We start from the raw sequence: 26011 nt of genomic DNA, 5'->3' as shown, positions 1-26011 counted from the left end.
CGAAATACCCGATGCGGGGGAGCCGCGCCCTCTCACACCGCATAAGAGTGACCTATTTGTCAATCAATAGCTATCTTAAATTTGTCATTGCCTTAGCGAGTTTGGCAGTTAGTACGCTGTTTCATGTTTCATGTTTTATGCTTTTAGAAAAACTAGTCTGACTGGGTTTTTTTGTGAACATCAAAAGAAAGAAAAATGGAACGGGGGTTCACACGGGCAACAAATTTTCCGTCAGACTGACTACTTTCTTGCATTTTGCTGCATTGGTGTTAGTTATAATGCTTCTATGCTACGACGCATAGCTTACGTGGGGGCAACGGCTATCTGCTTGAAAGGCAAAGAGGCATAGAAAGCATAATAAGCCTAAGACAGCGCTTAAAATTGAAGAATAAGGACCTGCTGACATCGCATTCATCTCGTCACCGCTGCCTCTGTTGTTCTTCACAAGACTTAAATAAAGGACGTTTATTTATGAAACAAACGTATCAACGAACCAGTGAGATTGGGAAAAACTTTCATATTGAAAGTCGCCCGAAACCATGCATAACGCAGTCATCTACCTACCTTAAAGGTACGTTCACCTCACCAGATTTCTTGTAGCTAAACTTGCCCGTACGGACTTGAGCATTTTTCAGGTTCATCATCAATTGGCTATGATTTGAGGCTAGCATGTCTGGCCTTCTTGCACTTGTATTTACTGCGAAAGCGAATCCAGCCAAGACCTTCTGGGTGCGAGACGAGCACGCTGCACCGACGACACGGTGGCTCCACGGTTCTGGTTGGCTAAAGGTGCGCCTATCGCGTGCGTCGTTGGACACGTGATCGCGCAGCCAATGGGGAGGAGGTGATGTCATCCACGTCTTGCATGACCATACAGCAGATAGTAAATGGTATAACAGTGAATAGTTGTAATTATGGATGTTTAACGTGAATTGAACTGAATTGGGTGAATTGCACTGAAGTAAAGTGAACTAAAGTTAAAACAAGTTAGGCTAAGGGTAATTAAGATGGAGTGAAGTGAATTAAGGTGAAGTAAATTGAATGAAGGTAGATTAAAGCGCAAAAATGTAGATTAAAGTTGCTACAAGTTAGAGTAAAGTGGATTGATGTGGAGTATAGTGACTGTCAATTATTTTTCATTACTGTCTTTATATGATTATAACAAAGGTGAAAGTAAACAACATGATGGGTCATTGACGCTCTGATTTTTCTTGTACGGGTCTCTTTTGTACCTTAACAACGTGAGCCTATATTCTAAATGACCCCTTAATCGATTCAAAGCTTATTCAATTTCTCAAACGGAGCGCAGCCACACTGAAGCAACAATTACTGCGGGGGTTTTTCATGATGCGTAACAAAGAAATGCTTAATGACATTCCAATTCTTTCATTGCTGCGTTAAATCTGTTGCTTAATCTACCTCTTATTTGCCTTACGCTACACTTTTATTTCTTTTTCTGCATTGCGAAAACGCATACACCATACGCTATGATATTGTAACGAATGCAGCGCGAAGTTGGGAAACTTTTACCGAACTAACCGACTCAGGCACGTTTACTTATCTGCGCTTTCATAACGGTCAATGAGCTGCTCCTGTTCGCCGAAGTGCGCTGCTTAATTAACGACTGTTTCTGTTTTCATTATCCTGCCGTAAGACAGCCTGGCAATGTGTTTTTTTTTTATTTGCGCTGAGAAGCTTTGTCTGCTCATTTAAGAGTTGCTGTCGCAACGCTGAACATGTGCGAGCATTGGTTGCGTTGCATATAAAGGAATACTGTTGACTTCGAGCTGCACAGCTGGATTTCTTTTATGCGCGTAGCACTTATTTTCAATCAAATAAAACTCAGTTTGAAGAGTGTAAAGAATCGCGCATGATTTACCTTGGCGTTTATAAAGAAGTTCTGTCGACAGATATTTAGCAAGCTCTCTGTTACCTTGAACTTCGCTTAAGCTCCTGACATAAACACGCACTTGTACTAGGAACGTGATTTAGCTAGGCTGTATTCTCGCATGTGTTAACCCTCATTTGCTGACACACTGGGCTTCTGCCGTTGAAGGGAGAAGCCGTAATGATTGGTAGAATTCAGGCTGAACGACCATGATTTGACTGCGAACGCTTTTATGGCTACACAGAAAACTGCTGCCTTAATTGTTCAGTCCATGGTTCTTCGCAGAAATTGCCACTTAAGCACAGCCTCTACGAATTATTTCTCACATAGTATAGATATGCAAGACAAAGGCAATTATTGTCCCGGGAAGAATGAACGCATTAGCTGTCCGCTTTATTGCCTGCGCAGAATGAACACCGTTCAGGAGAAAAAACACGTATTCACTGTAATGATTCATGAAGATGTTCCCTCGTTATACTTTACTGGCTTTGTTCTGCGCCATCGCTGCGATTGCGAGCGCTATTCTGACTGCCCAGACACCATTATAAACCTATTGAACTACCAGTTTGCCAATATGGGACTTTTTGGTTGGATTGCAAAACATTCCTCCCCGAGATCCTTCCTTTCCGTGTTGTTCAAATTGTATTTCGGTTCCCAAAACAGAGAGAGCGAGAGCACTCTCAAATAACGCATACCTTGCATTCTTCTCATGAAACGGCCTGTAATCTGTATCTTGCGGTAAAGATGGCCCAGTAAATTGGCAGGGAAGACACAGAAAGTAAACCATGTATTTCGTGTGCTCAAGTTTCATATACGCGGCGGTCAATTTCTCATCTACTCATACGAAGACGTACCGGCATTCAAAGAACGAAACGTGAGCGATGATTGCATTGCTGAAATGGCACAAAGTAAAACACGATTGCCCAGCGAGTACACAGCAGCTATTTCTTCTTTGTGAGGGAGCCGCAATTGATAAGCGTGCCATACATCCGGAGCTTCATGTAGCTTGGGCACTAAGGCATTCGGTTACAAATGGCGTGCGTACAATATTACGTATGCAGTTTCTGCACAGCTGCCTAAAACTGAGCTAATCGAGCTACCCTTTAGAAGCCCTATTTCAATTGCTCTAGAAACAGAAACAAGGAACTCTACCGACTCTTATTACTGTACTGCTATGAAGCAGACGCTCCCGATATTAAACTTTGATCTTCGAGGCTTCGAGACCACAAGTCTAATCAAAGAACCGGTCAGGCGAATGCCTCGCAATATGGCTCCTACATTCTTTTTTTAATATTTGGTTGCGACACATCTGAACAAAGATTAATAATAATGTCAGCCCTCTCGCTGTTATTACTGTCGCTGTCTGTGTAATATTTTATACAAGAATGATGTAAGATCTGGATACCAGAGATCAACTGATCGCTAAGTGCCTCAATATGCCAGAAGCTGACAAAATTATTATCAGAAAAGAAAACCCATCAAATTAACTAGGTCAGTCGCACCACTGGATATTAAACTGCATGTAGGCAACCACGCAGAAACCGACCCGGGCTGGGTTAGGAACTGAGGGATGTTACGCAAGAGAGCCACGTGTTTATATGCAGTCGATAGCAGAGCGCAGAGGAGTTGACACTTAAGGATTGCTGCAGTTCAATAATATGAACACTTGCTTCATAAGCTCACAGAATAACGTGTATTTCTTGATTTCCATGTTAAGGGACACACCCGCCAAAAGGGTCGTTCCCTAAAGTAACGCCGAACTGCCAGTTCTGTGACGCCCTGCTCACCGAGCTACTCTCGCCGCTGTGGCTCCTACAGCCACTTGTCCTGCTGACGTTAACATTGCTCCTCCGCCGACACACAGCAGAAAACATTCAAGCATACTGCTGATAATGCTTTAACATTGCAGATGCCTATTTTCCTGCCATGCCTTTGCCCCAACGCCCTTATTTGTAAGCTCAACTTCAGAGGTGATACATTCGCTGGCTTCTCTAGACACTGTCTGGGACATGCAGATGTTCTACACCGTGTTTCTTTTTCTTCGCGGAGCTGATCTCACGCGAACGGCTTCTTTTGAAGCATGTCTTTCAGGCATGAAATTGCTGGTGCTCTGCGAATAAAAAAAAATAAAAAATGGATTGCAAGGAATGCCTGCTGGCAAGAATACATGCTACAGTGCAGCGACTTCTTGTTCCCAAAGAAATCACATTTACCACGTTGCATGGGGAGACTGGATATTTTTGCAAACAAATAAGCAGCTAAGAAAATCACCTTCACACATTTACTACACAGCCGTCTCGTCGTGCTTGAAGCCATCGCCAAATATCCTCAAACATGCAAGTAAGTAAAAAATTCTGAGGACACCAAAGCACTTCTTATCAGTTCTGAATGCGAAAGTAATAATGTACAACTTAACGCCGCTGAGCGCTCTTTCGAGTTTTGCGCGGTGAATAATGTACCATAGCGGTACGTTCTTTCCGAGCCACCAATCAGCAGCAGCCTGTGGTGCCAATGCCGCATGCCACCGATGCCCTGCGCGACAAGAGACCGAGGAAGAACTAACATCCCCCAAGGCCGGCAGGCGCGCGCAGCACCTAAGCCCACTGGTGGCGAGAGAGAGAGAGAGACAGAGAGAGAGAGAGAGATACGGACTGCGCGCCGGCTTTCGAGAGCGAGACGGCGGCACCGTCATGTGCTCGTCACGCGACTGCCACACCTACGACAACAGCTCCGCGTGGCCCTATCTGCTCCGCCGAGGCGCACTCGTCACGTGGCATCGCGGCCAATGGGAATTCAGGTGCCGCGTCGCTGTTACAGACGTCGGAATTTTCGATCAATGGGCCATTTGATGCTTTCGCATCAATATATGATTTTGCCTTCAATCTATGTAGGTCACCACGCCACTGCGCTTGGTGACGAGGGTGGGAAACCCGTTATCGGACTAGCAATTTGCGTCTTCTACTGAGGGACAAGTATACTGCGATTTTCTGGTGCGCGTTTACGTGCTGCTTCTGCATACATGACCAGCGACGCTGTTGAGACGCCAGCTCCAAGCGCTCTCTTCATACTATGGATAATTGTAATGCTTACGCTGTAACAACCCAGCACACGACCTCCACATCCCAGCGGCTACATTTTTTTCACGTAGGAAAAAGCAAGCACAGCACGAGCCATACGCACAAATTACGCATCCCGGGATGCGTACGCCCGGGATTGATGGAAGGACACATCTGATGAGCGTCCCCTTTAGAACGGGGCAGTGGGTTGCGCCAACTATATCTTGCTATTATACTGCTTAATGTCCTACCTAGGTTAAACAACAAAAGAGAAAAAAAAAACATAATATGAACACCCACAACCAAATTTCCTGATCCCCTATTGCGAACTGTGCTTCTGTACGTCTCCGTTTTTTGTGGTTTCCCTACTTTTCTTCCGCCAATGATTCAACCGCCTCTTACTAATCCCTATTGCGGACATGTATACTTTTCCACTGCTCTCGCTCAACCCAAGGGCTTCAAGGAGGCCAGAGGTGCCTAAATCGACCGTTGGGCAGGCGTCTTCACATTCTAATAAAACATGCCCCATAGTTTCCCTAGCTTTACCGAAGCCAAGCACATGCTTCTTCTTCCTTCTTATATCTCGCTTTATAGATGCGTGTTCAAGGCATCCCGATCTCACTTCGAGAAGTAATGAGCTTCCCTTTGAGTTATCGTAAATTGTTTCTCTCCTGATTTCGTCCTGAGACGAGGGTAGGAAACCCGTTATCGGACTAGCAATTAGCTTCTTCTACTGAGTTACAACTGTTCCGGGGTGCGCGGAGGCGAGCGCCATCTGGTAGTCTCGTTAGAAACACAGCGGGACGCGCGGCAAGGCCATCACAGCACCCGGAAAGCCGGTGGAAGAGGAAGAGAAATCTTCGCTTTAAAATTGCAAGGCACTTTATTGTGGGAGCGTGACCCTCACAATCAATTGAACTATTTATACAGCCGATTCTCAACACCAACTCACTCAGAGAGGCTTTCTTTTGTTGACGTGAAGTAGAGGTTGACGCTCCTTCCAAGTTTTTCATTGACGTTTGCTTTTCTGTTTTTTTTTTCTCTTGGATTGCCACAAGGAATAACGGCAGCAGGAAACTAAACTAAATATGAGCATACAGGTCCGTTTCATGGAGGTACTGCAATAGTCTCTTATAAAATGTATTTTCCATAATGCAGTTTCACGCGTTTAAGTACAATTGTATTTGTCCCCGGACACGTCCTTATGTTTGCCCTTATGCGTGTTGCTAGGTGCATTTGCCCTGATTATAGAGTGTAGATCCCTGAGGTCTGTTTCCAGAAGACAATTACACCCTAACACTGAAAAGCAATGGCCACGTTACACAGTAGCCAAGTTGAGAGCGTTTAGAAACCACTACTTTTCTTTCAATTCCCCCCTTTTCAAACCATCGTGTGCTTATAAGCAAGTATCCGACGCAAGTTGCTTAAGGTACCCAAAAATAGTTATAGCGGCCCGGGGCACGAAGAGAACAGGAACAATGCTCCGCTTCTGCGTTTCTGTGTATAGGCTATGTCGTCTGCCGGATCGACAGCACTGGCGCAGTATGAGGCGGCTGTTCTTGAAATTTTCTTGTACATTCCATCCTTGTGACGAAAGGACGCGGATGCCCACTGAGGCGTAAACCTTGCCAACCTCTAAGGCATAACGGCCTAACAGCTTTGACGTTCTTCTTTCGTCGTTTAATTTTTGTTTAAATAAAGCAAACAGACATTTTTCAGTAACCAGTGACGTTAACCTTGCTTTCCAACATATCAGAGTGCCCAAAATTTGCTGGCAAAGGTGATCACCCAAACAACCTCTACATATTAAGCACGGTCCGCTTAACACCTGCCATTTGGTTTTGGTGCCCTCCTTGAATAAAATTTTACGAAGAAAGTCGAACAGGCAGCAACTGTATCCGCCAGTTACACGTTAAGTAGGAGGCCACGTTAAGAGCACGAAACAACGCGAAGAAGCTTGCATACCGTTAATCAACAGGGGTTGTACATCATCAGGTTAGTACTACTAAGTGTGCGAAGATCCAGACACATATGTTGTATGACGTCTGCTTCTGAAAGTGTGTACCAAACTCCACTCGCTACCAGCTCTTCCTTCTCTGGACGCTTAAGCTCAGTTGACTCAACGTGGGAAATAAGGCAAAGCGTATGGGTCCGCTCATAAGGGCGCTATTTACTCGATTTCTATGGCGCGCTTTTTTCCCCAAAAACATTTACTAAAATATTCCATGTACATTGGAACAGCGTGAGAAAGCTATTCGGCAATGGGTGGTGCTCAACCCCAACAGCCCATCCTTCATCATACCTTCCTTGGAGGCCTCGATAACCACGGCGAAAGACTGTCGGTACACTGCGGCTTGGATTCAGTATATCTTAAGCTACAACAAATCGCTGTTTCTCATTGTAACTATGAATGTCTGTTCTGGTTTCCATTTTTGAATATTAAGGTCAGCATGCGCGTTAATATAGAGAGCTGGTTTGAATGGAGTATATACGGTATGCGTTGCTATTTCAGAAGCCGAGAGCAGAGTTGCCGGTGTGAGACATGCCGTTATAGCTGCCAACGTTAGTGCATATTCATTACACAGGTGGTGCTTTGTTCTATACCATCATAGCGTGCAAAATATTCCCTCTTTTCGCAATGCGCTTATTTTCTTTTTAATTGCTGCTGTTGTATTGTTTTTGATTCCTTCTTTGAACAAGGGAAGAAAGTGTCTTGAACTGGGGTCTAGTGCACCAAAGCACAGCAAAACTACTTCGCAGTTTTGAAACAAACGAATCATTTGCCTCTGTGCTTTGCTCGGGCCAAGTATGGCAGTGATGCTGAAAAGCTCAACAGAGCGCGGTGCTTAATTAATGACCCGTTCTCGTTTTCCTTTGTATTATGATTTGCGATAGAACGTAGCAGAGCTTCTTTCTTTCTGCTTAAATGTTTTTCTTCTGTTATTGCTCCTCCTCAAAACGTTGCTTTGATATAAACGTGGACAGCCGTGGAGGGCATTGCATTTATACCTTTAATATTTGACACGCTCTCGCACGCCGTGCACATGCTCTACCTGTTACTTATTATGGGGTGGAATAATCTCTCCAGATACCCCCGTCCTATTTTCCTTCGTCGCTTTATTTATCATGAAAAAAAAAGAGAATGGCTTCTGAAACTACCGGAAGGCTTCATTCTTATTTCTCCTAGTTACACTAGAATGGAAGCACAGTACAAATAAAATGCCCACGAATAAGGACTCACTCAGTTTATAAAATTTTATTTTTATTATGACTATTTTTATGACACCCGCTGTGGCTATGGTGTTGGGCTATTAAGCACGAGGTCACGGGATAGAATGTCGGCTGCAGCGGCCACATTTTGATGGGGGCGAAACGCGAAAACACCCGTGTACTTATATTTTGGTGCAGGTTGAAGAAGCCCAGGTGGTCCAAATTTCCGGAGTCACCCACTACGAAAAGCCTCGTAATCAGATCGTGGTTCTGGCACATAAAACCTCATAATTTAGATATATTTTGTAATTTTTATTATGACATCACCTTATACAGGGTGTCCCAGCTTACAGTAGTCATGCTCCCAATAAAATATGGAATACACGAGGGTGATCCAATGGAACCAATGGTATTGTACCAACCAACGTACGGCACCAGGATAACTTTATTCATAATTCAAATATTCGTAATCAGATCATATTAGTTATCAAACTTTTTAAATACTGAATTGATGATGCCATCCAAGAAAATTAATATTTGTGTTATAAACACCTGATTTAATTGTTTCGAGTGTGTCATTCCTCGCGTAATTATTTTATCTGCGTTAAAAAAAAGAAAGCACGAAATATGACAATAACAGCATGATTACGGGCCTGCGCGCCGCCAAACCAGCGTTCCCAGGCGTTACTCGTAAGAATTAACTCTGCTCAATGCCTGGCTCAGCGGCCACGTCAAGGTAGCGACACATGGGTATTGGCGTTGGTCACCGCCAACAGCGGTGACTTTATCGCGTGAAGCGTGAGGTCAGTCCAGTGCGCAGCAACATGGAGAATAGTTAATTCTTTCGAGTGACGCCTAGGACCACATGGGCCGGGGTGCGCGGACGCGTAATGATGGCGCTATGTTCATTTGGCACGGTATGTTTACAACGCGGAAAAAACAATTATGCAAGACATAGGACACTCAAAACAATTCAGTAGGGCGTTTTAAAACGCAATTACATATTTTCTAGAAACATTCGCACTTTCAATTCAGTAATTAAGAAGTTCCTTAATTAATCTTACCATATTATCGATAGGTAATTTATGAAAAAACAAAATCTGCCACCACTCCACCCTGCAAAAGTGGATGTACAGCATAACTGGTACAGATTTTAGACAAGTACTCCCCTCCCCCTTTCCCTAAATGAGGTTGGACGATGTTACGCAGGCACCACCACCACAAGCGACGTACGTCGACCACACACGCATGTGTGCGGGAGTGTAGCAAACATTGTCATTCTTCTAGGTCATCCGCCAAACGCAAGTGCGTTATTGAACTAATGTTTAAAAGTAAATTGCGTCCGAAAATGTGTGAAGTACCATTATACTCAAGCTGCAGACATGATAGCCTCGCATTGTTGTTTGAATATGCGAGAAAGCAAATGTGTTACTCTGAAACTGATTTTTAAAACAAAAAAAAGTGGTTTTGGAAGAATGCATTCGGATTGTTAACTGGTTTCAATAAGACGCACGGCCATGACAGGTTTTCGGAACGGCTTAAATATGACAAAGTATTCTTCCAGAAAGCACTTTTTTTTTTGGACAAGTGAAAATAGAGTTGGTGAATGCAAAATGAAGAAATGAAGACCGGTGTTACTTTTCTGGATTTCTTTCTCTCTTTTTTTTGTCGATACATCAGGGCTCCAAGTATTGTAATGTGACGAATTTCAATTATTTTTGTTGCATTTGGCCGTTTCGGCAAAACCTCCATAAGAGATGTAGAATAAAGGTGGTACAAGCCTTCGCTCCATAGTCCAGTCATGATGAAGAAGAAATAGGGCAGTTTTATGAAGATGTTGAATTAGCGAGGAGAAAAGTGCAAACTCAGCATACTGCAGTCATGGGCGACTTCAACGCAAAAGTGGGGGAAAAGCTTGCGGGTTAACAAGCAATTGGTAACTACGGCATCGATTCTAGGAACACTAGAGGAGAGATGTTAGTAGAATTCGCTGAAATGAATAAACTCCGAATAATGAATACCTTCTATATAGGAAGCATAGCAACCGGAAATGGACCTGGAAAATCCCTAATGCAGAAACAAGAAATTAAATAGATTTCATACCCTCCCCCGATTGAAGCATAGCGCAGAATGTAGAAGTGTTAGTTAGGGCAAAGTGCAGTGATCATAGGCTAATGAGGTCTAGGATTTCCCTCACTATGAAGGGAGAAATAAAATTAGCCAAAAAGAAACAGGCCGGCCTAGACGCAGTAAGGGTGAGAGCAGACCGATTAAGGCTGGTGCTTGCAAACAAATACGCAGCTTTAGAATAGAGATATGAAATTCACATACATGTAATGAAAGAGAGCCTAAATATAGGCTGATTTCAGGAGCAGCAAATGAAGTGGGAGTTAAGGCACCAAGTCAACCAGTAGGTAAGCTCTCCCAAGTAACAAAGGCCCTAATAAAGAAACGATAAAGCTGGAAGGGAGACTCAAGAAATCAGATAGAATTCGCAGAACTGTCACAGCTTATCGACAAGGATAAATTAAGGGATATTCGAAATTATACCGTGAGAAAGACTGAGGAACAAAAAGAATGGACGCAGCATGAAATCAGTGAGAAGAAAGCCTGGCATAGGACGAGCCACGTCGTATGCACTGAAAGATATCCAGGGTAATATTAGCAATTTCGAAAATACAGTAAAGACAGCGGAATAATTCTATACTGACCTATACAGTACCCAGAGCAGCCACGCTACCTGCATGCATTCGAAGTATTAATGAAAAGGATACAGATGGTCCTTCGATAACTAGTGATAAAGCTAGAAGGGCCTTGCAAGACATCACCCGGGGAAAAGTGCCAGGAGAAGATAAAATAAAAGTTGATATGTTCAAACATAGAGGATATATCATGCTTGAAACGTTTGCGGTTGTTTACAGGCAATGCCTCACGACTTCAAGAAAACTGGAAGAATGCCAACATTACGCTTATACGTAAGGAACGAGACGTTAAATAATTGACATATTAAAGGGCCTATATTTTCTTTGAGTATATTCTATAAAATATTCAGCAAAAAAATTTTCAATACAAAAAATGACAGCACTTGACTTCAGTCAACCAGGAGAACAGGTTTGCTTCAGGAAGGGATATTACACTATGGATCACCTCCATGTCATCAATTAGGTAATTGAGAAATCTGCAAAGTACACTCAACGTCTCTATGCGGCTTTCATAGATTATGAAAAGCCTTTTCAATCAGTGGAGATAACAGCAATCATAGAGGCATTACCTAATCAAGGAGCACGGGAAGCATACGCGCATATCTTGGAAAATATCTACAAAGATTCCATAGCAACCTTGATTCTCCACAAGAAAAGAAGAAAGTTACCCAGAAAGGGGTCAGGCAAAGAGACACGATATCTCGAATGCTATTCACTGCGTGCTAAAAGAATTACACGAAACCAGGAAAGGCTTAGGAGTGACGATCAACGGCAAATATCTCAGCAACCTTCTGGTTTTAGATGAGATTGTCCTGTCCAGCAACACTGCGGACGAATCGCAACATATGATTGAGGGCTTTAAGAGGGAAAATGTAAGAGTTGGGTTGAAGATTACCATGCAGAAGACAAAGATAAATTTCTATAGCCTGGCAAAGGAACAAGAATTCAGGATCGCCAGTGAGCCTCTAGAGTATATAAATTAGTACGTTTATCTAGGTCAATTACTCGCAGGAGACCCTGATCATTAAAAGGGAACTGAAAATGAAAATAATGAAAATGGTTTGGAGTGCATACGGCAGGCATCACCAAACAGTAACTGGAAGATTACCACTATCATCAAAAATAAATGTGTACAATCCATGCATTCTGCCGGTGCCACCATATAGGGCGGGAACTTGGAGCTTGACAAAGAATCTGAAGAACAAGTTAAGGACCGAGCAAAGAGCGATGGTAGGTAAAATTTTAGGCGTAACGTTAAAAGACAGGAAGATAGCGGTATGGATGAGACAGGAAACGGGGATGACCGATATCCTAATTGATATTAGAAGAAAGAAATGAAGCTGTGCAGGCCATATAAGGCGTAGGATGGATAACCGGTGGGCACTCAGAGTTACAGAATTGGTGCCAAGAGGAGGGAAGACGATGAGCAGAATGAGAACAAGGTGAAAATGGTAGCCAAGGTTTTGACAAGTTGACCTGTCTTTTTCAAGGCGACATGGGCTTTCCTGGGCACAGCATATATAGGTAGGGTTCTTGTAAAGGGGAGACGGAGTAAGGCAGGTGGGCGAGTCAACAACCGAAGGCGTGTGAACGGCCAGGGTGTATAATTGAAGAGAATGGTGTGCTATTCCCGCGGCCCTGTGTCAGCCTGCCATAGGCTTTTTTTTTATGGAAGGGTCCGGGACGACGTGGGGCGTGGGGAATTATCTGCCGCGCTTTAGGTCACTGAGCTACCGTATCTCTGAAAGAGAGAGGAAAAGATCCGGCAGAAGATGGTTCTCGTAGAAAAGGGAAAGGAAATGATAAAAGCGAAGGGCAGTGCAGTCGAGGATGGAAGAAAACTAGGTCGGGTGATGAAATTAGGAAATTTACAGGCGCGAGCTGAAATCAGTTGGCGCCATACAGGGATAATTGGAGATCGCAGGGAGAGGCCATCGTCCTGCAGTGGAAGTAAATATGAACTGATGATGAATGAGAATAATAATAATAATAATATTAATAATAATAATAATAATAATAATAATAATAATAATGCTGATGATGGGGATGCTGATGATGAACTTGCTTCAAGGTGGTCTAGTAGAATATACTTACAGCTGCTCCTGTTACAGCGTTCCGAACTGCTAAAGGCACCCACACCCTTGACTTCGAATTTCTGCCATGACCAAACCGCAACATATAAGTGAGCACGTGACCTTCGCAGTCACGAAAACTAAATTTACGGACTTGCGCAGAAGGTAGACAAGCCTTTGGTTTCTGACTGAGTAAAGAATCCGTAGCTTTCAAGGTCAGTAGACGAGAACTCCGAAAGCTATCAGGCAGGAATGTCTGAACGAATCAAAAAGTGGTCATTTGTTATTGAATTTCACTATATTCCCACAACATTTAAACACTAGCGTTTGCTTACAGCCCTGGTTTACTGTTATCTTAACCTCTGTATGCTAACAAATACGAGAAAACATTTTGTATTTCTGCATCTTTCAGGAAAAGAAACTTGTTTTTGTAGTGTTATTTGCTACGCGTTTAGAATTTCCGTAAATTTTGGAACTAAAGGCGTAGGGAGCATTCGGCTTACAAAGAATAATGGAAACGAAAGATCACTGCGTTAGTTACTCGACCAGTCGATATGCATAAGCCGACGATATAAATAATGATGAGCGGCGTATTTCCTGTATTTTCTTTCGCTGTACTGCGACTAGCTCTAGCTTGACAACATGAAAGATTCCTTCGTTAAATGGTATTAGATGTGGAATTGTCTCTGAACCTGGACGTAATTTAAAACATCCACCTAGAGGTACCATGGCGCAGTATTTTGGAGCACTGCATGGTAAATCGCACGCGTCCCACATCAAGCCGGCAAAATTTGACCGCTTGCAGTGTGGTAGAGAATTTGTATTTGCATATTTTATATAACATTTGAACCCTAACAGGGCGTCGCAACTATAACTGGTGACGCAGTCAATCGCAGCCCCAACTACCGCTCCGGAACAGAAGCCGGTCGCGAAGGCCATGCCTTTGTGTCCTGCAAGCACAACAAGTGATGTTGGGAACCAGAAACACATCAAGGTCACTGTGCGTTTATTTGTTTTTGGAGATGCGTCTCGGCGCGCAGTCCGAAATCAATTCTGCAGGCGTTGAATGGTATGTGCTACTTTCATCGTACTAGTAAAAAAAAGAGACGGCAGAATTTCACCGTGACGTTTTTGCTTCGTCCCTCACTGCGAGATCATGTGGATCAAAGACGTCCAATCGGACTATTTCGAAGCAGTAGAGGAAGCGGTGAAGCCACACCATTTCACACACAGTTCTTCCAAAAAATGCGGTCGCTGCAACTGGGTGGGGCTTAGAGCCAACCATTTTCAATTGAAATTTCGAGTTAGTATAAGCGCTGAGAGCTCAGTCTTATGAGCGTATAACTACGTTGGCTTCCTTGCTCTCAGATGAATGACAAACGGAGAAAAGTTAGATAACCATGTCATGGTCCCTACAGTTCCTCTTGCCATAGAGAAGAGAAGCTGCGACACATTATCTATAATACTTTACACGCACATTCGGCTTCCTGCCAAGTATTATTATAGGATTATGACACTATATCTTAGAGCTGCATTGCAGAGCTGTATATCACGTGACCACTTTATATTTCAGTATTGTTAATTTTCGCAAGATTTTTTTCTGAATGAGCACGGCGGGCATGATTAACGGTAACAGTAACAACGTACTTTTATAGAAATAATATTTCAAGCATTACTTGAGAAACATCGTGTGTTACTACAACTGCCGTGCTGACTACATGCTTCTTAAACAATTTCCTGTCGTATGCCAAAAATTATAAGACCAACGGAAATGGAAAAATAAAAACGCTCGTACTCGCAATCAAGAGGCCTGGAGCTTGAGCAGTGACAATGGACGCGCACCACACGACGAACGTCATCTATGGTGAAAGCATGAAGTACGACACGTGTATGGCTAACACCGTGCGTAAGCGCAGAGTTTTTTTTTTTTTTTTTCATCATTGACTTCGTCGCGACAATGCTTCCTGGTACTGTCAGCAGGCCCATGTACAACCTTAACACACAGGAACGCTCTAGTGCAAGAACTCCAGGTAATGACCAAGGCCGTAACAGCTGAAGACGTATGTTTCTAGGTGCCGGTCAATACTCCCAGGAATGCAAAAAAAAAAAAGTTATTTGATCGGAACTTTTGTTTGCCTCTTTAGGCGCAGTACAGCAGCCAATACGCTCGCACAAATTTCAGGTAGTTTTACTGCCTGTACCGCCTGTTTTCTTCCACCACATCGCTGCTCCCCAGTCACCTCGTTATCTGGAGCGAGTAACGAGAACGGCCGCACTTAGTGCCGCCGTGAATCTTTTGTCGAGGCTTCAACACGACAGTCCCAGTGCCCCTTTCCTAACAAGCGCCCACAAAGACAATGCGGAGCTTAGCTTGATCGTTAAACTGAAAGTGCTTGCTTCGCTTTGCTCACTGCGCGCCACTATACTCGTATGTTCCGGACTGGCTTTGGTTAACACACATGAATCTATTGTTCTTTTTCCTACGTGTGCATGGGGGTGAACCGCTTTTATTGCATTGTGAGGAAAACAGCGCGGCAGACGAAATAAAAGGCGCAGAAAGAGGGAGATAGGTACAAGAAGGAAGGAAAGGACAGAGGGACAGATAGAGACCAGTGAAAAAAAGAAATGCCGTGAGGATAAAAAGACTGAACCTATTTTGTTCCCCAACAAAGGGGGTAAAGGAAAAACGGAGCAACAAGAAGACGTGGAGGAGAATAAAAAGAACTCATAGCAAGCAGGCTTATAAACGATAAAAAATTCTTCGGTATACGCGCAAAGCGGAGAACTGCACAGACCATGATCTCGTGACTTAGATAATATTTCGCACAAGGCATACACAGCCACAAGAAAAGAGAAGAAAAACGAGAACACACAAGAAGCTTTACCTCGTGAACACGGATAAAGCGGCCCTCATTCCACGAAGTGAACCTTTATTTTGTGTTAGTGCACTTTACCTTATTTCTGCTCTCACTGTTGATCTAAGTATTCTGTAATCGTTTATCTAATTGTTCGTGCAATTATTTTTATGTTTTAGCTCACTTCAAGACAGCATAATTACGTAAATATAACTGATTACGTGCCTCTCCGAGGACTGAGTTACGTCGGGGGCTGAAGCCATCCGCTCCGCGCAGCTCTCCCTGTGCGCGCTGGCAGCGCGCCAGCTGTGCCGACGGCGTCATCCGCAGCGCCGCTCGTCCTATTCTTATCTTGGTCATCCATCATCCGCCATCACAGCTGCGCTGCTCAGCTCATTCTTGGCGCTGTGCCAACATTTATCGCCGGGCTTCATACACCTGGACGGTGAATCTTCAATGTGGGGGCATATAGGCTCACGCGTAAAAGAAATAGAGACAATTATAGCTCGGCGACATCGTCTATTAGAATTAATGGTTTATAAAGCCTCCTAAGCAGACAGCGCGATGCAGGGCTGGCTAACGGAAATGTCCCTACAGTGCGCAATAGACAGTGCTGTCACATATTTTGTCTGTTCATTGTGGCTTTTGCGCAAACAACACTTTGGGTATTGTTTTTTGAAACATTGCTGTGCTCTCAGAGCCGTGATTCTGTACAGGTGACTGCGAATTACGAAGATTGGTAACAATAATGTAGCCCTCGGTAATCTCACGTCAGCGGTAATCTCACGTTTCGCTACGTCCACTTATAGCGTTTCGTATTTTGTGCCGCTGCCTTCAGGATGCAAGATAACCGATCCGTATAATTGTCTAACCAACCACGCTTATGTTGCCTGAGCTGATATGAACGTTCATATAGTAGCACATACGCTAATGGCTACCGCTTTTTTGCCCACCTATAGAATGTTTACAGGCTTCTATATATCTTTCTATAGGGATATTTTTCTTTTTGAGACAACGCAGCATTTTTTAAATTACTTGTGGAACACAGCATAATCGTAATTCTCAAGTTCGACTGCTCGGAACAGCAGACATTACTTGCCCGAGATAGTGAAATGCAGTCGGATAAAAAACAAAAGAAAACGAATTCACCTATCAATCAATACGAATTGCAGCTGGCGAGTTTGCGAGGCATATCTCCTTGTAACAAATTCTAGGTGTCACACAGGTTTCGAGAGAGCTGCCATGACACTTGCGGTAGACATTGTTCCACTCATTAACGAGCAAGTCGACGATATGCTGCACCTCTGACCTATGCCGAAGTCGCCGCGCGACCTGCGCCGACACAGTCCTTGGGCGTCTCCTGTAGTACTAGTACGCAAGAAGGACGGGTCAATATGCTTCTGTGTGGATTACCGTCGACTCAGTAAGATCACTCGTAAAGATGTCTATCCGCTACCTCGGAATGATGACGCCCTCGACTCTTTACAAGGTGCGGAGTACTTCTCGTCTTTGGATCTTCTCTCCGGCTATTGGCAAGAACCGATGGCAGAAGACTGTGAGAAGACAGCTTCCGTCACGCCCGATGGCTTGTACGAATTTACCGTAATTCCATTCGGGCTCTGCAACGCGCCCGCTACTTTCGAGCGTATGGTGGACACCATCCTTCGTAACTACAAGGGGAAAACATGTCTGTGTTACTTTGATGATATCGTGGTGTTTTCGCCAGATTTCCCGACGCACCTCGTTCGCTTGCGTGAGATACTGACCTGCCTCACCTCTGCTGGCCTTCAACTCAACACCAAAAAAGTGCCGTTTGGCTGCCCGCAAGTTAACAATAGTGGGACACGTTGTATCGAAGGACGGTGCGCCTCCTGACCGGCCAAGCTTCGAGCGGTCGCAGAGTTTCCGATGTCCACTACTCTTAAGGCGCTCCGCAGCTTTATAAGGCTCCGCTCTTACTTTCGGCGTATTGTGCGCAATTTCGCAACTATCATTGTACCACTGACCAATTTAATTACCGCTACCAACGGCATCTCCACGTGGTCAACTTCCTGTGACGAAGCCTTCCAGCAACTACGTGGCCTACTTACTTCGCCACCGATTCTTCAACACTACGATCCCACAGCGTCTACAGAGGTACACACGGACGCCAGCCGCATCGGACTTGGTGCAGTCCTCGCACAACGGAAAGACGGCTATGACGAGTACGTCGTCGCGTTTGCGAGCCGCACTTTAAAGAAGGCAGAAGCCACTACTCTGTAATAGAAAAGCAGTGCTGGGCCATTATTTGGACCCTCGTCAAATCTCCCCCATACCTATATGGTCGCCCTTTAGACATTGTCACCGACCACCATTCCCTTTGCTGGCTGTCCTCGTGGAAGCTTTCGTCATGTCGCCTAGGCCGATGAGCACTTCGATTACAAGAACATCACATCCACTTTGTGTACCGATCGGGCACAAAATACTCTGACGCCGATGCGCTTTCCCGATCACCGCTACCTTCTGACGTGGCTTCAGTGTCTCCGCTCTTCGCATCAATGTCAGCCTTCAACGTCGCTGATACGCCGGACGAGCAGCGTAAGGATCCCCTGCTTTCAACTATGCTGGATTTCCTCCATTACCCATTCGTCACACCATCTTCTCGAACACTTCGTCGCCAAGCCGCTCACTTTGCTGTACGCGACAACGTCCTTTACCGCAGAAATTATTTGCCTGATGGTCCCAAATGGCTCCTTTTGATACCACGGCACATGCGTTCTGATATATGCGCTCATTTTCATGCTGCTCCTCATAATGGTCACTCCGGCGTTCTGAAAACGTATACTCGGCTAAGGCAGAGTCTAGTTGCACCGGCAGTACACGAACGCTGATCACGCGCACAGGCGACACAAGAGTGTTTTCTTCGTCCTCCTTCACTACACACTCAATTTAACAAACTGCCGTTGGTTGCACTGTAGCACTAGACTAATGGACCACCCTGTATTTCGCCACTCAATATGAGTATGAATGCCGTGAAACGGGCGCCATCCTGGAAATTAGATCCAGGTGGGTACGTCTCGTGAACTTACCGGCTGCAATTCGTAAATTACAATATGTTTCCCTAAAGCATACTTGCCAACGTGCGAGCATTAGGATTCGTAAAATCCTACAGACACATGACTAAACAGAAAGTGGGGCAAGGGGGCTAACAAGTATGCCTTGAGCACACTCCTCATATGGGATACGCACGGAAGTTATTAATAGCGCTTCAACAATCACACAGCGCCCACAGGCAGCAGCGAAGTTGGAACAGGCGAGACTGACAAACGACGCATGATTTTTTTACAGCAGTCCTTCCGCGTCTTTAAAATGAAATAAATAAATTGAGAGGTTATACTTGCCAAAGCCACGATATGACTGTGTGGCACGCTGTGTCGTGAGCGGCTCCGAACTAATTTTGACCACCTGGCTTTCATTAACCTGTACCCAATGCACGGTAAACGAACGTTTCTGCATTCCGCCACCTTTGGAATGTAGCCGCCGTGGCCCGGATGAAACCCATGGCGCCGAGCTCAGCAGTGCCACCAACGTTGTCATAACTTTTTAAAGCGTGCCACTAAAGTGAGACCAAATATTAGCTGAAATTCCGCTTAATATTGCTTCGAATTCTCTAACATTGTCGCCAATGCTTTCGGGTAAATCTTAGTTAAGCTACGCGTATTTCCAACTCCCTAAATTACGCAAGCATGACGTAACTCATTTGTCGAAACGCCTCACCTTTGTCTAAGGTCCACGCGAGTGAGAAATAAAAAAGTGAATTGGCTAGTATATAACGTAGTGGTCCGTTAGGTTACTAACTTATTTCGAGATAAAACGATAATGACAGCTGAAATTTGCCTTCTTATTGTGAAGTTCGAAATGTAGCAAGATTCAAAATAAGACAAGCAGTCTGATTTTCCTAGAACGCGAAGCCACTTGGTCTACATTATTTCTAAAAATTTTCTAGTTCACAGCGCGGCTCAAGGTATACCATAATTCTGCAAGACGCAGCAGAAGGTGACAACAATTATGTCTAAATTACGACATGACACTACCGCTACCTTTATGCAGTTCTAATACTACGCTTCCGCCCTTGGTCTACTTGAAGGCTCTTCGCAGTACTGATTTGCCCAAAACAAATGCGATAAGATGATGATGTGATCATATATAGATCTGATTGGCGCAAGGGCCAGGAATGGCCTAAGAGCGCAAAGAAAAATGGTATGACACAGTATATAAAGTGGTAAATGGCAGATGGCAACTGTTCTACTCCTGTACAGAGGCCTAAACATTCGCTGTATATCTTCCGATTCGTAGCACCCTCCAGGGAGAGGGCGTGCTACGAATCTCTTGGGCTAATAACGTGCAGCACAACATCATTTAGAAAATTAAGCACTGCTTTTGTCTCGCAGAACGGTCCTGCACCAAGAAACAGCGCGAGATGGAGGTGCATATGTTGTTTGTATGCTTGAGGAAAGCGCTTTTATCCGTTCAGGTTCTACTTCCCACAATCCAGCAAGCCGTGAAGGACGGTCAGCCTCTCGCCACATCCACCACAGCTGGGAGGTTCAGTACTAGTTTAAAGATAGGAAAGGATACTAGATGTGTGCCCTATCTTCAGTCGGGAAAACAGCACATCACATTGTTGTGACTTAGACAGTGGCGGCCAATTCCATAAAAATGGTTTAATGAGGCGATGCTTATTCAAGGTTTTGCAACCCAGAAAGGTTGCCAGTAGTTGCGGAGGTTTTTCTGTAGGAAAGGCTTCAGGGTTGCTAGCTTTCGTTGCTATGGGCTTAGCCAATTCTTCCACTAACACATTTTCCTCGATGCCTATGCTCCTCGATATAGGCTATGCATGCTAGCGCGTAAATATCGGTGATTATGGGATTTTTATGTCCGCGTAGTAATTGTGAAGCTTTCACTACACTTATGGAGTCTGTGAATATAATTGGCCTTTGGCAGATTTGTTATCCTAATTTGTTTCACAGCCGCCATCACTACATTGGCTTCTGCAGTGAATATGCTAGTTTCCCGGTGCAAGGCATCATCTGAAAATGACGGAGCAGCAGCTGCATAGGAGACGCCGCCGGAATGTGACTTCGGTGCGTCTCTGTAAAAATTGTGGGCAAGAGTACTTCGTTTGGAGTTTAAAGAGGTGCATACGAATGTGTATCTCTGGAGCGCGTATAGTTATTCCGACAAATGGCATGTCGCACACTATCTCCTGCCACAGCCGTGGCGAAAGCAGCTGTGCTGGAGCCAATATTTAACGTCTAACGAGCGGAGCACACACACACTCATTCAATTTCCTTACACGCCGTCAGAAGGGCTCTCTCATTGAAAGTCGATTGTGAAAAAGTGTACTAGATGTTGTATCCTTTACTCTAGTTTGCATGGATGTTCACACTTTGAATTTTCTCTCAGAAAGTGTCAAAAACTAAAGTATGTCCTCTGTAGATCAAGAGATACCACACATTTGATTCTGCGTAGAGGCTCTGTATGGGAATAGTTCTGAAGGTACCGATCTCGAGGTGGGTGCCTAGACGGTGCACAGGATCTAGCATCTTGAGGGTGCTGAGCGTAGCATAATGAACTACAGTACCGTAGGCCAAACGCGAACCTATAAGGTTGTTGTACTGGGTCTTCATAAATGATTTGCCTCGTCACATAACCTCAAATATACGTTTGTGTGCTGATGACTGTGTATTATATCATAATATTTCCTGCTTTCATCACCATTTACAGCTTCAAAAATCATTTTCAAATTTTAGCTCTTGGTGCGCTACTTGGCAAATGACAAGTAACATCTGCAAAACCATTGTTATGACTTTCACTAATAAAACCACGCCTTCCGCTTTCACTTACAATGTTAATTATACTACAATACAGAGCGTTAGTGAATATAAATAATTTGGTATTGTTTTCACACCCAGTATGTCTTGGTCGAAGCACATAGATTTATTAACCTCAAATTCATTGAAACAGTTAGGCTATCTGCGCCGTACATTGACCCCAAGGGATACTAAACTACTGATGTATAAATCACTAATCCGGCCTACACTAGAATATGATTCTCCGGTCTGGAATCCGCACAAACAGTGTGACATTAATTATTGAGGCCATACAAAAGAAAGCGATCCGCTTCATATCTAATACTTCAAGTCACCATAAACTAAACATCGCACCTTATTTTGCCCGTACGGACACTTTTAAATGCAGTTTAAATCCCTGTGTAATCGAATACTGGAATTCTTTGCCGTGTCCTACCCGTTGTCTTCCTCTAAACTTATTCTTAGTAGCCGTTGAATAGTTTTGGTTTGTATTGGTTTGTAAGGTACGTTTTCAGTATAGTATGACGCCTAAGAATTTGTGTTCTGAGTTCACAGGAACGTGTTCCCGGTGTGGTTCAATATTGGGCTCTTGGACCAAGCGTCTTTTTTTTCTAAACAACAGGCACACGCTCTTTTGGGGATTGAGCTTAAATAAATTCTCATTAGCCCCCTTAGACAGTTTGTTCAGACGTAGCTGAACTGGTCGCTCAGCGATGGACAGGTTAGATGACTTGAATCCTCTCTGCGTCTCATCAACATATGCACAATAAAATGAACTTTGTGAAATATAGGAATGCGAGGAATTAATTTTAACAATAAAACGGGTGGAGCTAAGTCTGCCGCTCTACGGCATTCCAGTTTCCTGTAGAAATCGCCTAGAAAAAAATTTTCAATGCGAACACGGAATGTTACAAATGTAGCCTTCAGGTAAGCTGAACATGTTTCCGCGGAGTCCCATTTGGGAAAGCTCTCCTAATATTGCCTAACGCCCGGTAGTATCATACATGCCTTATCTATATCGAGGAATACTGAGAGAAAGAAATTGTTTATGAATGAAGGCATCGTGAATGATGCCCTCAATGCGTACGAGATAGTCGTCGACCGGCTTTCCCTAAAGCCATACAGGCACGGATCAAGCCGTTTGTTGGATTACAGAAAATGTAGAGCACAGCGATTAACAATTTTTTTGAAGTTTACAAAGGCAACTCATAAGCGGTAGTGGGCTTGGTACGGGGAAGGCATCTTCACCCTGCTTCGGAAGTGGAACGACAACAGCTTCTCTCCTTGCAGATGGAAGGTCTCTGGCTGTCTAAATTTTGTTAAGATGTACCAGGAGCGTCCTTGGTGTGTCTGTGAGGAGGTCTTTAATTATGCCATACATGATTTTGTCGGCTCCCGGGACCGAGCTTTTACAGACGTTCAAGGAAGCGAGGAAGCTTTAGCGCTGGCCGAACTCCGACGCGGCCTATTCAAACGCCTGTAAAGCGCAAAAACGTTTTTCTGAGATAACCCCTGAACCAACTTTAATGAAATTTGTTGTATTTCAAAGAGAAAGTTAAGTTTCAGTGACGTTTCTAAGCGAAATTTCTATGTAGAGCCTGAATTGCGTTGAAAAATTTTTCAAATATTCGAAAGCCTGGAAAATATATAAGTACGAAGTTTACAAATTAATAGCTCTGCATAAAAAAGGGATATCGCTGCTCTGCAAACGGCATCCATTAGATAATTGAAAGCAGACAAAATTCGTATGTCTTGTTGTACCTTACGTGAATTTGTTACGTTGTGTACAAGGCTTCTGCAAAAGCTATATTTTCATATTAGTAAATTTTTTCTTCATGCCTAACCTATCAATTTCGTCCAACTCAGATGTACTATTAGATCCAGATCACATTAATGGGATACACTTTTCGTTGCTTATTTACAGAGTTGTAAAGTTGAGAGTTTCGTTTTCTAAAAATTTGCAATTTTGCCAATTTTTAATAAAAATGGATGACCTAAATAAACATTCCAAACGAACGGTCACAAGATTTTAAGTTTTTCTTTTAAATGCAACGAATCTCGCCACAATGGGTGCAGTGGTTGCCGAGAAAAATGAAATCTCCTTTTACATGTATTTAGATAGGAGCACCCGAGCCAAAGCTTCCTCATAACTCAGTGATACTAAAGGAAGGTTATAAGAGCAATTATGTGTGCGTTTAGGGGCGCGTGCCTTGCGCTCAGCAATTTTTTTTGCTTTTAAGACATGATTTGGAGTACTGGCTCGAGCTATACACACGCTCGAAGTGCTCACCGAAAGCGTTAGCCTGATCTTCCAAGCCGTTTCCTTGTTCCTTCACCAGAGGTAATGGACAGGTTTCCTGTCCCTTTAGCCTTCTAAGGCCATTCAACACTTTGGACTCCTGTCTGCAAGATGTTATGCCAGGGAGAAACCTCTGCCAGTTTGCCCTGCTTGCCTGTCGTCGCGTCCGCCTTCCCTGTGATTCTATAAGTTTAAATTGCACAAGATTTGCTGCAGTCGCGAAGCAACGAAGTGCGCCCCGCGCTTTGTCTTCCTTCTTTCGCGTCAGCTGGTACTCTTGATTACACCAAAAGACCTGTCTTTTACATGAGAGACGTTTTATTTTTGGAATGAAGTTTTCAGCTGAGTAGACTATCAAACCTGTGAAATACGCTACTGCGTCATCAATACCAAAATCGTTGATAAAATTTTTTTGTTAAGTAGGTTGTATCTTTACAACGTTTCCAGTCAGCCGATATTATTTTCCAACGGGGGGCGTAGGGTGGACTACCATTTTGTTCAATTAGGTTCATTGTTGCAGGGAGTGGTCGTTCCCGAATGGATTCCTTGCGTCATTTCATTCTATGTAATGAAGAAAGGCCACAGCGCCAATAGTTAACTGTATGGAAGAATATGAATTGTGTTGAACATTGTAGTTGGTGGTTTCTTCTTTATTGAAGATGCAAGCAGCAGAGGTTACCAGAAAGTTTCCTAAAAGTCGGCCTCTGGAATCACACCAGGAGTGTGCCCAGAAAGCGCTGCATTAAAATCCCCTGCGATAATGTATCGTTCCGCAAGATCGTCACTTAGCATGTAAAATTCGGTTTGGCTGAGTTTGTAATGTGGCGGTATGTAAATGCAACAGACGGTTACCAACTTGTTGAAACGTGTCGTTCGCGCGGACACCGCCTCAAGTGGTGTCTGAAGAGGGAGGCTGTCGCAAGCAACAGATTTATATACAATTGGTGCTACACCTCCAGACGAGGCCACAGCATCGTCAGGGTCTTTACGGAAGATAGCATATTGTCTGAGGAAGTTTGTATGGGTTCCAGAACTGTTTCCTGAACACACAGTACCTTTCGATTATATTCATTAAGAAGTTCTCTGACATCGTCGAGGTTACGGAGAAGCCATCTCACATTCAATTATCAAATTTGTGCGACCATATTGAACGTGTTTTGTGCTGTGTGCTCAAGGATCCAAAATTAGCTCACGGAGCCTTTTCCGGACGCCATGATGCAGGGTTTGTCTTCTCTTACAACGGTCAATGGAATCGCGTCGCTCCTTAGGCGCTGGTTCCACCCTCACGCTCGGGGCTGCGTCCATGACCTCTTGCGAAGCGCTGTACGCGCGCTCTAGCGAGCGATGCGTTTGCCTTGAAAGCCTCACCTCGAAAGACTACACCTTGGAGCCCACCAGCCCGGAGGTTGATGGGTCCTTCTTGGATTGTCAACTTCACCGTAACATAAACACGATCAACGACATCAGCATTCACAGCTAGAGTTGGTAGGAACGTGGGCTCACACGGTGAATAGAGTGTGCGCCGTACGCCAGTCTCCGTAGTGACTCACCGTGTTGCTTGCTTATCTCTGGTAACCTTCAGGACGCGAACATTCGTCGAGAAGTTTGCGCGCCTCAGTTTTGCAGCTAGTTTGCGGACACTCTGTATATCCTAAGTATCATGCACCAACACCTAAAAATGTGCGAATGCCACGTAGCTAGGCAGAACCAAGGAAATGTTGTTGGCCATCGTTTGACAATACTCACACTATCTTTTTGCATTCCGCATAATTACATACCTAGGCTTAACGAATTAATCAACGTCTCAAATAATGTAAGAACTGAAAAGTGTCGATGAGAGAACAGAAGATCATCATGAAACACTCCCGATAGAGCTTTCTATTGCACGATACATGCTACGTAAAATTGTTTTTCATGCTCGGCAAAATGCTTTTATTCAAAAACCATTCATTTACCTCCAAAAGTTAATTTAATTGCAGTTCTGAGTTGCGGACAATTGTAGAAGTATGATTTTTGTGAACTGGAGAGTGGTGGCTGAACAATAATTTGTTAGCGCTGCTTTTATTCTGAATAATAT

General features: G+C 44.0%; 1 long non-coding RNA gene across 1 annotated transcript in view; it reads right to left on the bottom strand.

Annotated features, from left to right (window-relative positions):
* Window positions 1-26011, bottom strand: part of LOC140218359 (uncharacterized) — a 284811-nt gene that overhangs the window by 63911 nt on the left and 194889 nt on the right. The gene's annotated exons all lie outside the window — the stretch shown is intronic.

The sequence above is a fragment of the Dermacentor andersoni genome, chromosome 5, assembly GCF_023375885.2.
Source record: "Dermacentor andersoni chromosome 5, qqDerAnde1_hic_scaffold, whole genome shotgun sequence".
NCBI lineage: Eukaryota > Metazoa > Arthropoda > Arachnida > Ixodida > Ixodidae > Dermacentor > Dermacentor andersoni.
The sequence above is the reverse complement of the archived record's forward strand: the minus strand, read 5'-3'. Positions and strand labels throughout refer to the sequence as shown.